Raw genomic sequence first — 12,523 nt, 5'->3', positions numbered from 1 at the left:
ACAGATCGCAGTTTGACACCAATCTCTGATTTGACAGCACGTTTCCAGCATTCACCGTTGTTCTTCCCGACTCTAAACACAGTTGTAAAGGTGCCTTCTGTTCCGTGCCTAGGAGCTCTGAACCATGGAAGAGAGCAGCTGGGATACATTTCTTACAGGCCTCAAGATTAACCCACACGACGACTTTGCTGTCAGTGAAGAGAGACGAGAAAGACCAAAGTGCCGTTTGCCCCTCTCAGTGTGGCCCTGAAGGACTGTGCCCAGGCTGGAGTTCTGTTCCCACCGTACGATCCTCCCCCAGATTGTCCTTTCTGAGCTCCAGCCAGGTGATGCTGAACACTCAGGTGTGAAAGACAAAAATCTACAACAATGTGTTTAAAGCAAAGCTGATTTATTTGACATATATCCAGAATAATAAACCCCAGCCCAGTTACAGGAGTTAATAACATCAACAGAAACAAACCCCAACTGTCAAAATGAACATGGTTCAGTCCTGGATGTGATTAACAGCAGCAATAACAACAGAATCCAACCTCTGTAGTCACTTGTGAATTCGCTGGTGTGTCAGAAGGTGGGATAACTGAGTGAATCCCTGAAACACACATGGAGCAGGTGAACGGCCTCTCCCCAGTGTGAGTATGTTGGTGTTTCAGCAGGCTGGATGAATCAGTGAATCCTTTCCCGCACACGTAGCAGGTAAATGTTCAGAGTGAACTCGCTGGTGTCTCAGAAGGTCAGATGATTGTGTGAATCCCTTTCCACGCTCGGAGCAGGTGAACGATCTCTCCCCAGTGTGAACTCGCTGGTGTCTCAGCAGATCGTTTTTGCTTTTAAATCTCTTCTCACAGTCAGAACATGTAAAAGGTCTCATATCAGTGTGAACTCGCTGGTGTCTCAGTAGGTGGGATGACTGAGTGAATCCTTTCTCGCACACAGAGCAGGTGAACGGCCTCTCCCCAGTGTGAACTCACTGGTGTATCAGCAGGTAGGATAACTGAGTGAATCCCTTCCCACACTCAGAGCAAGTGAATGGCCTCTCCCCTGTGTGAACTCGCTGGTGTGTCAGCAGGTGGGATGATCTCTTGAATCTCTTCCTGCAGTGAGAGTAGCTGAACGGTTTGTAACTGGTGTGAATGTGCTGGTGCTCCATCAGTCCCTCAGGGTGCTTAAAGATCTTCTCACAATTGGATCATTTAAACTCGCTCTTGTCAGTGTGAACTCGCTGGTGTCTCAGCAGGGCAGATGACTGAGTGAATCCCTTCCCACACACTGACCAGGTGAACGGCCTCTCCCCGGTGTGAATTCAACGATGAATTTCCAGTTCAAACAGGTAACTGAACGGTGTTTCTTGCTTCCATGTTCAAAGCCCGATGATATTCAGGTCCCGATAAATCGAGTGACTCGGTCAGATCTTGATGTGCTGTTTGGTTTAAGCTTCCTGTCTGCAAATCCTCCCCTTCCCTGTATTCACCCGCGCGGGGCACTCTGGGTAGGAGCATCCGCCATGTTCAGCATGGTGTTTCCCTGGAGTTCCGGTTCTGAGCTTCAGACACTTCAGTGCCAAGTAGACCAGGTGTTTAAAGCTCATTCATTTCCCTCGCTCCATGTCGCCGTTAGTTAAAAGTACAGAGATTGATTTCCCTTATTGTGCATCTGTTTGTGATATTTAGAGAAAGAAAGAATTGCATTTATATGGCGCCTTTCATGACCAGCGGACCTCCCAAAGCGCTTTACAGCCAATTAAGTACTTTTTGAAGTGTCACCACTGTTGTAATGTAGGAAACGCGGCACCCAGTTTATGCACAGCAAGCTCCCACAAACAGCAATGTGATAATGACCAGATCATCTGTTTAGAGTCATAGAGTCATAGAGTCATAGAGTAATACAGCACGGATAGAGGCCCTTCGGCCCATCGTGTCCATGCCGGCCATCAAGCCCTGTCTAATCTAATCCCATATTCCAGCATTTGGCCCGTAGCCTTGTATGCTATGGCATTTCAAATGCTCATCCAAATGCTTCTTAAATGTTGTGAGGGTTTCTGCCTCCACAACCCTTTCAGGCAGTGAGTTCCAGACTCCAACCACCCTCTGGGTGAAAAAGTTCTTTCTCAAATCCCCTCTAAACCTCCCGCCCTTTACCTTGAATCTATGCCCCCTAGTTATTGACCCCTCTACTAAGGGGAAAAGCTCCTCAGCATCCATCCTATCTATGCCCCTCACAATTTTGTACACCTCAATCATGTCCCCCCTCAGCCTCCTCTGCTCCAAGGAAAACAAACCCAATCTGCCCAGTCTCTCTTCATAGCTGAAGCGCTCCAGCCCTGGTAACATCCTGGTGAACCTCCTCTGCACCCTCTCTAACGCGATCACATCTTTCCTGTAGTGTGGCGACCAGAACTGCACACAGTATTCCAGCTGTGGCCTAACCAGTGTTTTATACAGCTCCATCATAACCTCCTTGCTCTTATATTCTATGCCTCGGCTAATGAAGGCAAGTATCCCATATGCCTTTTTTACCACCTTATCCACCTGTTCCGCCGCCTTCAGGGATCTGTGTACCTGCACACCCAGATCCCTCTGACCCTCCGTCTTGCCTAGGGTCTTTCCCTTCATTGTGTATTCCCTTGCCTTGTTAGACCCCCCAAAGTGCATCACCTCGCACTTTTCCGGGTTAAATTCCATTTGCCACTGTTCCGCCCATCTGACCAACCCATCTATATCGTTCTGCAGACTGAGGCTACCCTCCTCGCTATTTACCACCCTACCAATTTTAGTATCATCCGCGAATTTACTGATCATACCCTTTACATTCATATCCAAGTCATTAATGTAGACCACAAACAGCAAGGGACCCAGCACCGATCCCTGTGGTACCCCACTGGCCACAGGTTTCCAGTCACAAAAACAACCTTCGACCATCACCCTCTGCCTTCTGCCACTAAGCCAGTTTTGTATCCAATGTGCCAAGGCACCCTGGATTCCATGGGCTCTTACCTTCTTGACCAGTCTCCTGTGCGGGACTTTATCGAAGGCCTTACTGAAATCCATGTATACCACATCCACTGCGTTACCCTCATCCACACACCTAGTCACCCCCTCAAAAAATTCAATCAAATTAGTCAGACATGATCTTCCCTTGACAAAGCCATGTTGACTATCCCTGATTAATCCTTGCCTCTCCAAGTGGAGACAAATTTTGTCCCTCAGGATTTTTTCCAGTAATTTTCCTACCACTGATGTTAGGCTCACTGGCCTGTAGTTCCCCGGTTTTTCCCTACTACCCTTCTTGAATAATGGTACTACATTAGCGGTTCTCCAGTCCTCTGGCACATCCCCTGTGGCCAGAGAGGTCCTGAATATATGTGTTAGAGCCCCCGCAATCTCCTCCTTTGCCTCACACAGCAGCCTGGGGTACATTTCATCCGGGCCTGGGGATTTATCCATTTTTAGGCCAGCTAAAACCGCCAATACCTCCTCCCTCTCGATGTTAATATGTTCGAGCATATCACAGTCCCCCCGCCCTATTTCTATGTCTACATCGTCCTTCTCCATAGTGAAAACAGATGCAAAAAATTCATTTAGAACCCCTCCTACATCTTCCGGCTCCACACACAGATTGCCACTTTTGTCCCTAATGGGCCCTATTTTTTCCCTAGTTATCCTTTTACCCTTAATATACTTATAAAACATCTTCGGATTTTCCTTTATTTTGCTCGCCAGTGTTATTTCATGGCCCCTCCTTGATCTCCTAATTTCTTTTTTAAGTATCCCCCTGCACTTTTTGTACTCCTCTAGGGCTTCCTCTGTCTTTAGCCTTTTGTATCTACCAAAAGCCCTCCTTTTTTTCCTAATCCATTCCCGTATATCCCCTGACATCCACGGTTCCCTGTGGTTTTTGGAACCACTCTTGACCTTTATGGGAACATGTTGCCCTTGTATGATCTCAATCTCCCTTCTGAAAGCCTCCCATTGCTCCGATGCGGATTTTCCTACAAGTAGCTGATCCCAGTCCATTTTGGCCAGATCCTGCCTTATCCTATTAAAATCGGCCTTCCCCCAATTTAGAACCTTTATTTCCGGCCCATCCCTGTCCTTTTCCATGACCACCTTTCTGTGATGTTGATTGAGGGATAAATATTGGCCAGGACAATGGGGATAACTGCCCTGCTCTTCTTCAAAATAGTGCCCTGGGATCTTTTACACCCACCCGAAAGAGCAGACGGGACCTCGGTTCAACATCTCATCTGAAAGGCAACACCTCCGACAATGCAGCACTCCCTCAGTACTGCACTGGAGTGTCAGCCTACATTTCTGAGCTCAAGTCTCTGGAGCAGGGACTTGAACCTACAAACCCTTCCTGACTCAAAGGTGAGGGTGCTACCAACTGAGCCCATGGCCTGACACAAAGACAATGGTTCACCTCTCTACATCTATAGTAGTTAAAGTAACATCCTTCCTGTTAGTAGTGAACCACATTCTGTACTGGGGGGGACTGCTTTCTATTTTGGTGGCTTCAGCTTTTAAAATTCTCATCCTCCTGCCGTACAACCCTCTGAGATGCCTGTGCTCCTCCAACTCTGGCCTCTTGTGCAACCCCCACTTCCTTTGCTCCGCCATTGGTGGCCATTCCTACAGTTGCTGAGGCCATAAGATCTTTGACCAAGCTTTTAGGCCACCAGTTCTGAGGTCTCCTTCTTTGGCTTGGTGTCAATTTTTGACTGATTCGGCTCTTGTGAAGCACCTTGGAACATTTTACTGTGTTAAAGGCGCTATGTAAATGCAAGTTGTTGATGCTGTGCTATGTTAGGCTCGAATTTTCGGAGCAAAACCAGACAGAGACGGAACTGCTGACAAAGTTAAAGTTTATTAGAAAACGGCCGGGAGGCCTTGTGCACAAAGGGAGAGTAGTGAGCTTCCTCAAGCTCGCACCTAACTCTCAAAGGAAAAGCAGCAATACAAGCATGTTTATACCTTTCAATAGGCAATGCCCACCAGTAACAAAATGTGGGTGTACACATACAAACAGCGTCACTACAGTTACTCTCTACTGGTTGACGTGGTTAGTCACTCAATTGTCGGGGCCCACCTTGAGGTGTCCTGTGACACTAAACATCCCACATTAGTTGTAGTTACCCTTATCAGTAAGCGCATAGTCTTCAGACATTGAGACTCCACAAAGTAACTTCAAGCAAGGCCGCTGTTGTGTCTGGGTATAATAAGACACAGACTGCCGGAGAAACGGTACAACAGGTGTTTACTCAACGTGGCTCACAGTGGAACTGAACTGTACAGATTACTACTCAGTGCTATATACAGGTGTGGTCACTGCCGGTACTGCAGTATACATGAGCTGTAAAACATAGTTCCCCCCTTAAAGGTATATACATTACAATTCCTCCCCTTTTAGATTAACAGTACCATAACACTCATTTAACAATTAAATATCAAACTAATTACAATTAACACTTTTAACATGCAACATTAGCTGAAAATAGTCTATTTATATATTCAGTCTTTGGGGAGGCTTCCTGATCCTTTCTGGATAGCACCTTTCCCGAGTGTCTTGCTCTTGGTGCGGAGGCGATTCTGGCCCCCTGTCGTCGGTTGGTTCATCAGCTTCCGATGCTATTGTTTCTGGGGTAGATGCGACCTGTACATCGGGTTCATCACCAGGTACGTATGGGCGAGGCATGGGGTTGACTTGTTCCTGTGACTCTAGGATCTGGTCAGCATGGCGTCTCACAATGCTCTCCCCAATGTCCACTGTGTACATTAATGGGCCCTGCCATGTGCATATCGTTCCTGGCTGCCATTTTTCTGTTCGGTAGTCGCGGGCCAAGACTGGTTGCCCTACATTGAAGCTCCTTGTTGGCTTCTCATGGATGTGCTGGAATTGCCTACTCTCAACATCTCTTCGTACGTTTGGTCTGAGCAAATCCAGGCGAGATCTTAACCTTCGGTTAAAGAACATCATGGCCTGGTTGGTGACTGCATGTGTCGCATTCCGGCGAACAGGAAATTGTCCACCTTGTGCTGCAGCGGAATGTTGTCATTGTACATAGCCTTTATTGCCTTCTTAAAGGTTTGTACGAACCTCTCAGCCAATCCATTTGTGGCTGGATGATACGGGGGGCGGATGTGTAATGCCTTACCCCATTCTTTTTCAAGAACCTCCGGAACTCTTCGGACACAAACTGTGGTCCGTTGTCGGAGCAAATCTGTTCTGGCAAGCCATTCCTGGCAAAAATGGTCTGTAGGACAGCAATAGTTTTCTCCGTGGTGGTGGAGGATATTTTGATGACCTCAGGCCATTTCGAGTGCGCATCCACGGCTATTAAAAACATTGAGTCCATGAATGGACCAGCAAAATCAATATGCAGCCGTTGCCTGTTGGTCACCCGTTCCCTTTCTTCCTGTCCAACCTCTACCTGTGGTGTGTCCAAATCCCTAAACGTGCTATTCATGATGTCCCGAGCATCGTGAACGCTCCAGTATGCATCCAATCGCAGCTCCAGCGCCGCAATGCGGTCTGTCAGTAGCTGCAGCTGGGTGCACTTCCTGCACACGTAGTTGTCAGGGACACAGGAAGTGTCCCTGAGTTCCCACATATCGCAGGAGGAGCAGATCACGGGGCCGGGCGGTCCTGCCATGATTTACCCTTTAATTAATTGAGTTTAAATTAAATCAATCAATCCCACTAATTACACTACAGTTAAATAGTTTTACCAACAGTCCCTGCTACACCAGAGAGAACTTAGAAACTATAAACCAGAGTTAAAGTTTAAAAAAGAGAGAAATACTCACCAACCAATCACTTACCTGCTTCCTGCTGACGTCACACTTTGATTACTTTTTACCTCTCTCCCCTACTGCTGAATTGGTATGCCTCGTTCACTGCCGCCGCTTTTAAGCTCTGCCGCCGATGCTGCTCTCCCCCAGGTCCAGGCTCTGTGGTCGGGCCTCGTTCACTACTGCCGCTTTTAAGCTCTGCCGCCGATGCTGCTCTCTCCCAGGTCCAGGTCCAGGCTCTGGAAACTTGGATATAAAACTCTCTCTTCCTTCATCCCAATCAATGGTGTACATGGTGAAAAGCTGAGGCTCCAGTCCAGATCCCCAGGGAACACCACTTGTCATATCCTGTCAATCAGAGTACATTCCCTTTATCCCTACTCTCTGCCTCCGATCTCCCAACCAATTCCCAACCCATGTCACAAGGTGATTTTCAATTTTATATTTTCTAATAATCTCTTGTGCTGAACCTTATTAAATGCCATCTGGAAATCCATAGACAACATCCATAGACACTCCCATGTCTACCTTATTAGAGACCTCAAAATTCAACTAGGTTAGTCAGACATGACCTACTCTTCACAAATCCACGTTGACTTCCTTTGATCAGCTCGTACTTGTTCAAGTGCTCAATCATTTTGTCTCTGATAGATTCCAGTAACTTCCCTACAACTGACATTCAACTGACAGGTCTGTATTTTCCTGGTTTTTCCTCCCTCCTTTCCTAAATAATGGAGTAACATTATCAGTTTTCATATCCAAAGGCACAATTCCAGAGTCTAGTGAGCTTTTGAAATTACCTCTAGACTTCACCATGACAACACTCTCCTGACAACCTCCCATTTCCTCCCCTCCGTAAACTTGAGGTCATCCAAAACTCAGCTGCCCATGTCCTAGCTCGTACCAAGTCCCATTCACCCATCACCCCTGTGCTCACTGACCTACATTGGCTCCCGGTTAAGCAACGCCTCGATTTCAAAATTCACATCCTTGTTTTCAAATCTCTCCATGGCCTCGCCCCTCCCTATCTCTGTATCTCCTCCAGCCCCACAACCCCGCCAAGATATCTGCGCTCCTCTAATTCTGCCCTCTTGAGCATCCCTGATTATAATTGCTCAAACATTGGTGGACGTGCCTTTTGTTGCCTAGGCCCCAAGCTCTGGAACTACCTGCCTAAAATTCTCCGCATTGCTACTTCTTTCCGCTTTTAAGACGCTCCTTAAGCCTACCTTTTTGGCCAAGCTTTTGATCATCTGCCCTAATTTCTGCTTATGTGGCTCGGTGTCAAAACATTTTTTTTAATACTCCTTGGGCCTTGGGTCGTTTTACTACATTAAAGGTGCTACATAAATACAAGTTGTTGTTGGGTGATCGGGAAGTAATTCTCCTTGCAGTTCTCTGGAGGCCCTTTAAGAACATAAGAACATAAGAAATAGGAACAGGATTAGGCCACTTGGTCCCTCGAGCCTGCTCCGCCATTCAATGCGATCATGGCTGATCTGGGGCTCAAAGCCACTTCCCTGCCCATTCCCCATAACCCTTCACTCCCTTATCTTGTAAAAATCTGCCTATCTCCACCTTAAATGTATTTAATGACCCAGCCTCCACAGCTCTCTGGGGCAGAGAATTCCACAGATTTATGACCCTCTGAGAGAAGAAATTCCTCCTCATCTCAGTTCTAAAAGGGCGACCTTTTATTCTGAAACTATGCCCCCGAGTTCTAGATTTCCCCACGAGGGGAAACATCCTCTCTGCATCTACCTTGTCGAGCCCCCTCAGTATCTTATATGCTTCAATAAGCTCACCTCTCATTTTTCTAAACTCCAATGAGTATAGGCCCAGCCTGCTCAACCTTTCCTCATGAGTCAAACCCCTCAGCTCAGGAATTAACCTCGTGAATCGTCTCTGAACTGCCTCCAATGCAAGTATATTGTTAATTCTTTAATTGTAAGTTTGGTTTGAGGTTGTTTGTTCTGTAACTTTCCTTCAGCAGGATGACCTGATTGACAGATGTAACTAGAATCACGCAGCCTCTACTTTCCAGGCCTGAACTCGAGGGGCGGTTCGCAGCTGAGTTGAGAGTCAGTGCCCCGGGGGTGAGGGAGCCGACAGCTGCGGTCCAGGTGGAACATCTGGTGGTGCCGCCCGGGTCCCTCAGTCTGTTCATTGGCTGCCCTCAGCCCCGCCCACTGGGCGTGCAAGCCCCGCCCCTCACACACTCCGATTGGTTGGAGGACCCGCCGCCCGCTTGGTCCTCCAGCCCCGCCCCACTCTTCCTATTGGTCCGGAGCTCCGTCAAACACCCGGGCAGTGTGAGCTGAGCATGCGCGGACCTTAGCAGCAGCCACTGACACATCAGGTGAGAGAGCTCAGGGAGCGGGTTAATGAACCCTGGGGGGACGCGGGCTGCTCACACCCCGAGCTCAGGGAGGCTGCGAGATTCTCAGCAGCTCAGCTCTGCTCGGTGCTGTGTGAACGGGCTGCTCCACACCCCGGCTGCTCACGGGGAGTGCCAGTGCGGAGGGCCCAGTGCAGAAGGCCCAGGGTGGAAGGCCCAGAGGAGAGTGTCCTAGGTGGGGGGCCCAGCATGGAGGACCCCAGGCGGAGGGCCCAGGGCGGAGCGGCTGGTCGACAGAAGCGGAGTCAGGAGATACTGTGGGTGAGCATGCTGCACGGTTTCTAAAGTTGAAGAACGGTCTCCGGCCCGAATGAGTTCCAGCGGCCCCGCCTGTGCTCCATCTGGTGGCAGCTGTGAGGCTTTTTCTCGGTGATGGGGGCCGGCTTGTGAGCTGCCATTTTGGTGGAGGAAAGACAGACTGTTCCCATCTATAGTATGGTGCTTGAGTGGCCATAAGATGGGAAAAGAGAACGGAATAAAAGTGAAAAAGGAAAAAAGGAAAATAAAAGGCAAAACAAAGTAATATCAGCAAGGAATAATGAATGTCTTGATGGCTGGGTCCTGTGAGTGATAACAACAACAAGAAGGAAATTTGAGTAGTTGTTTTCTTCTTTTACGGGATTTGAGAAAGTGGTCGGCTTCTTTTCTGTGGAAAGGTTGAAGACTGTGGACAAGGATCATGACATTATATGGTTGGATAACATCAAGTGAAAACGCGGAGTTATTAGAGTGCCAATAGGACTGGCGTAGAACTGGTATTTACTTGTTTTGTTGAAGAAGTTTCGGGTTTCTGGTTAAAAGTAGTTTACTTGAAGTTTTAATTGATTTCTGATATGGTTGTGGGACTTTGTATATTGTGGTGTTATTTAGTGTTAAAGCCTTCTTCAATGTACGGACGATCGAACGAACACTCAAGTGAACGCACGCATGCGGACACAAATGATACGCACGCATACACGCATACACAATGGAACTTATGTTCGACCGAATGAAGGGCCCTCGCTCCCCAGGATGAAGGCTGGCATCCTACTGGGTGAGGGTGAGGCCTGCCTGGATGGATGAATGAACGCACGCATGCACGCAGGTAGACAAATGACACGCATGCACGCAGACATGCACAATGGAATTTACGCTTGAGCGAACGAACGAACGAACGAACGGAGGGGGATTAAATACATGGGGTTACGGGGATAGGGTGGGATATGTGTTGGTGCAGGGGTTACGGGGATCGGGTGGGATATGTGTCGGTGCAGGCTCGATGGGCCGAAATGGCCTCTATCTGCATTGTGGGGTTTCTGTGATTCTGTTTCTGTGATTCTGAATGAATGACTGAATGATTGAGCGAAGCCAGTAGGACTGGTGTATACGGGTTCTTTCTTTTCTTGGTTTATTAAATAGTGGCAGTTTGTACTGTAAACATTATTGATTTACCTGTAAAAATTTATTGTTGTATTGTGGCGGTCCCAACGGTTGTCTTTTATATTGAGATATATACATAATTCCCTTGAACTTAACTTATTTATGTATGTATAACTAACCTAACTGTATGTACTTAATTTACTTAATTGTATAACTTACCAGTTAGGGCTGTTGCCTCTTTAACTTATCTGTTGGGCTGTTGCCCCTTTAAGAGGCGACCTAACGCACTGACGTCACGTATCACGTGACGCATGCGCGTCGGCCGCCGACCTAATGCGCTGACGTCACACGACGCACGCGCACTGGCCGCGGGCCCGATTCGGGCTTCCAAGACGGCCGCCGGCATAGCCCGGCCTATCGAGACTTCGACTGCATCAGCTGGCAAGCGGGAGCGAAGGGATTCTCCGCTCCCGCGGCAAGTACTGGCACAGCCCGGCCTAGTAACCTTAGCCTTAAAGGCCAGCCTCCGTAACGGGGAGATGCACTGACAACGGCGCAAGTCACGTGACCGCCTAAGCGCACGTGAACGTGCCGACGTCATGACGCGGTCACGTGACGTCGGGAATATAGAGCCGAGTGTGAGGAGGTCATGAGGCTCCCCACATGCTCCCCACGGGACTGGGAACGCAGTCCTTGTGGAGTCCCCGCTGGGACAAGGTCTACAACATGGTGCTCCTGCAGTCAGCCATCTTACCTGCTATCTTACCTATTGTAAGATCTACAACATGGTGTTTCTGCAGTTAGCCACCTTACCTGTTACCTTACCTGCTGTAATTATCCTGTGATCTACAATATGGTGCTCTTGTAGTCAGCCATCTTACCTGCTACCTTACCTGCTGTATTATCCTGTTCTGGTAAATAAACAACTTATTTATAGTTCGTTGAAGTTAAACTCTTTTATATAGTGGCGATTTACACGAACCACTACAGTATTTATATTGTTGACCATAAAGCAGTTTTTGAGGCTTTAAAAAAATAAACCCCAGGGGGACGCGGGCTGCACACACCCCGAGTGCGGCCCCAGGGCCTATTATTAAAACACTCAACATTATCCGCCCACCGCTTCCCGGTTTCTCCCGATTCGCTCAGCAAAGGGGCCCCGTGCCAAACTCCGTGACAGACAGGAAGTCAGGGAGCGTCTGTAAATGGAGGAGAAATGGTGACTGGTCAGGGAGCATCTGTAAATGGAGGAGAAATGGTGACTGGTCAGGGAGAAACATAGAAGATAGGAGCAGGAGTAGGCCATTCGGCCCCTTCAATGAGATCATGGCTGATCATCCAAACTCAGTACCCTGTCCCTGCCTTCTCCCCATATCCCTTGATCCCTTTAGCCTTAAGAAATATATCTAACTCCTTCTTGAATATATTTAATGAATTGGCCTCAACTGCCTTCTGTGGTAGAGAATTCCACAGGTTCACCACTCTCTGGGTGAAGAAATTCCTCCTCATCTCTGTCCTAAATTGCTTACCCCTTATCTTTAGACTGTGACCCCTGGTTCTGGACTCCCCGACCATCAGGAACATCCTTCCAGCATCTAGTCTGTCAAGGCCTGACAGAATTTTATAGGTTTCAATGAGATCCCCTCTCATTCTTCTAAACTCCAGCGAGTACAAGCCCAATCAACCCAATCTCCCCTCATACGTCATTCCTGCCATCCCACGTATCAGTCTGGTAAATCTTCGCTGCACTCCCTTCATGGCAAGAACATCCTTCCTCAGATAAGGTAACCAAAACGGTACACAATACGCAAGGTGTGGTCTCACCAAGGCCCTGTACAACTGCAGCAAGACATCCTTGTTCCTGTACTCGAACACTCTCGCTACGAAGGCCAACATACCATTTGCCTTCTTAACCGCCTGTTGCACCTGCATGCTTACCTTCAGCGACTGGTGCACAAGGACACCCAGGTCTCGTTGC

Source organism: Somniosus microcephalus, chromosome 4 (genome assembly GCF_052327205.1).
Source record: "Somniosus microcephalus isolate GS21.2 chromosome 4, FLI_Smic_1.0, whole genome shotgun sequence".
Taxonomy (NCBI): domain Eukaryota; kingdom Metazoa; phylum Chordata; class Chondrichthyes; order Squaliformes; family Somniosidae; genus Somniosus; species Somniosus microcephalus.
Note: the sequence above shows the minus strand (reverse complement) of the source record.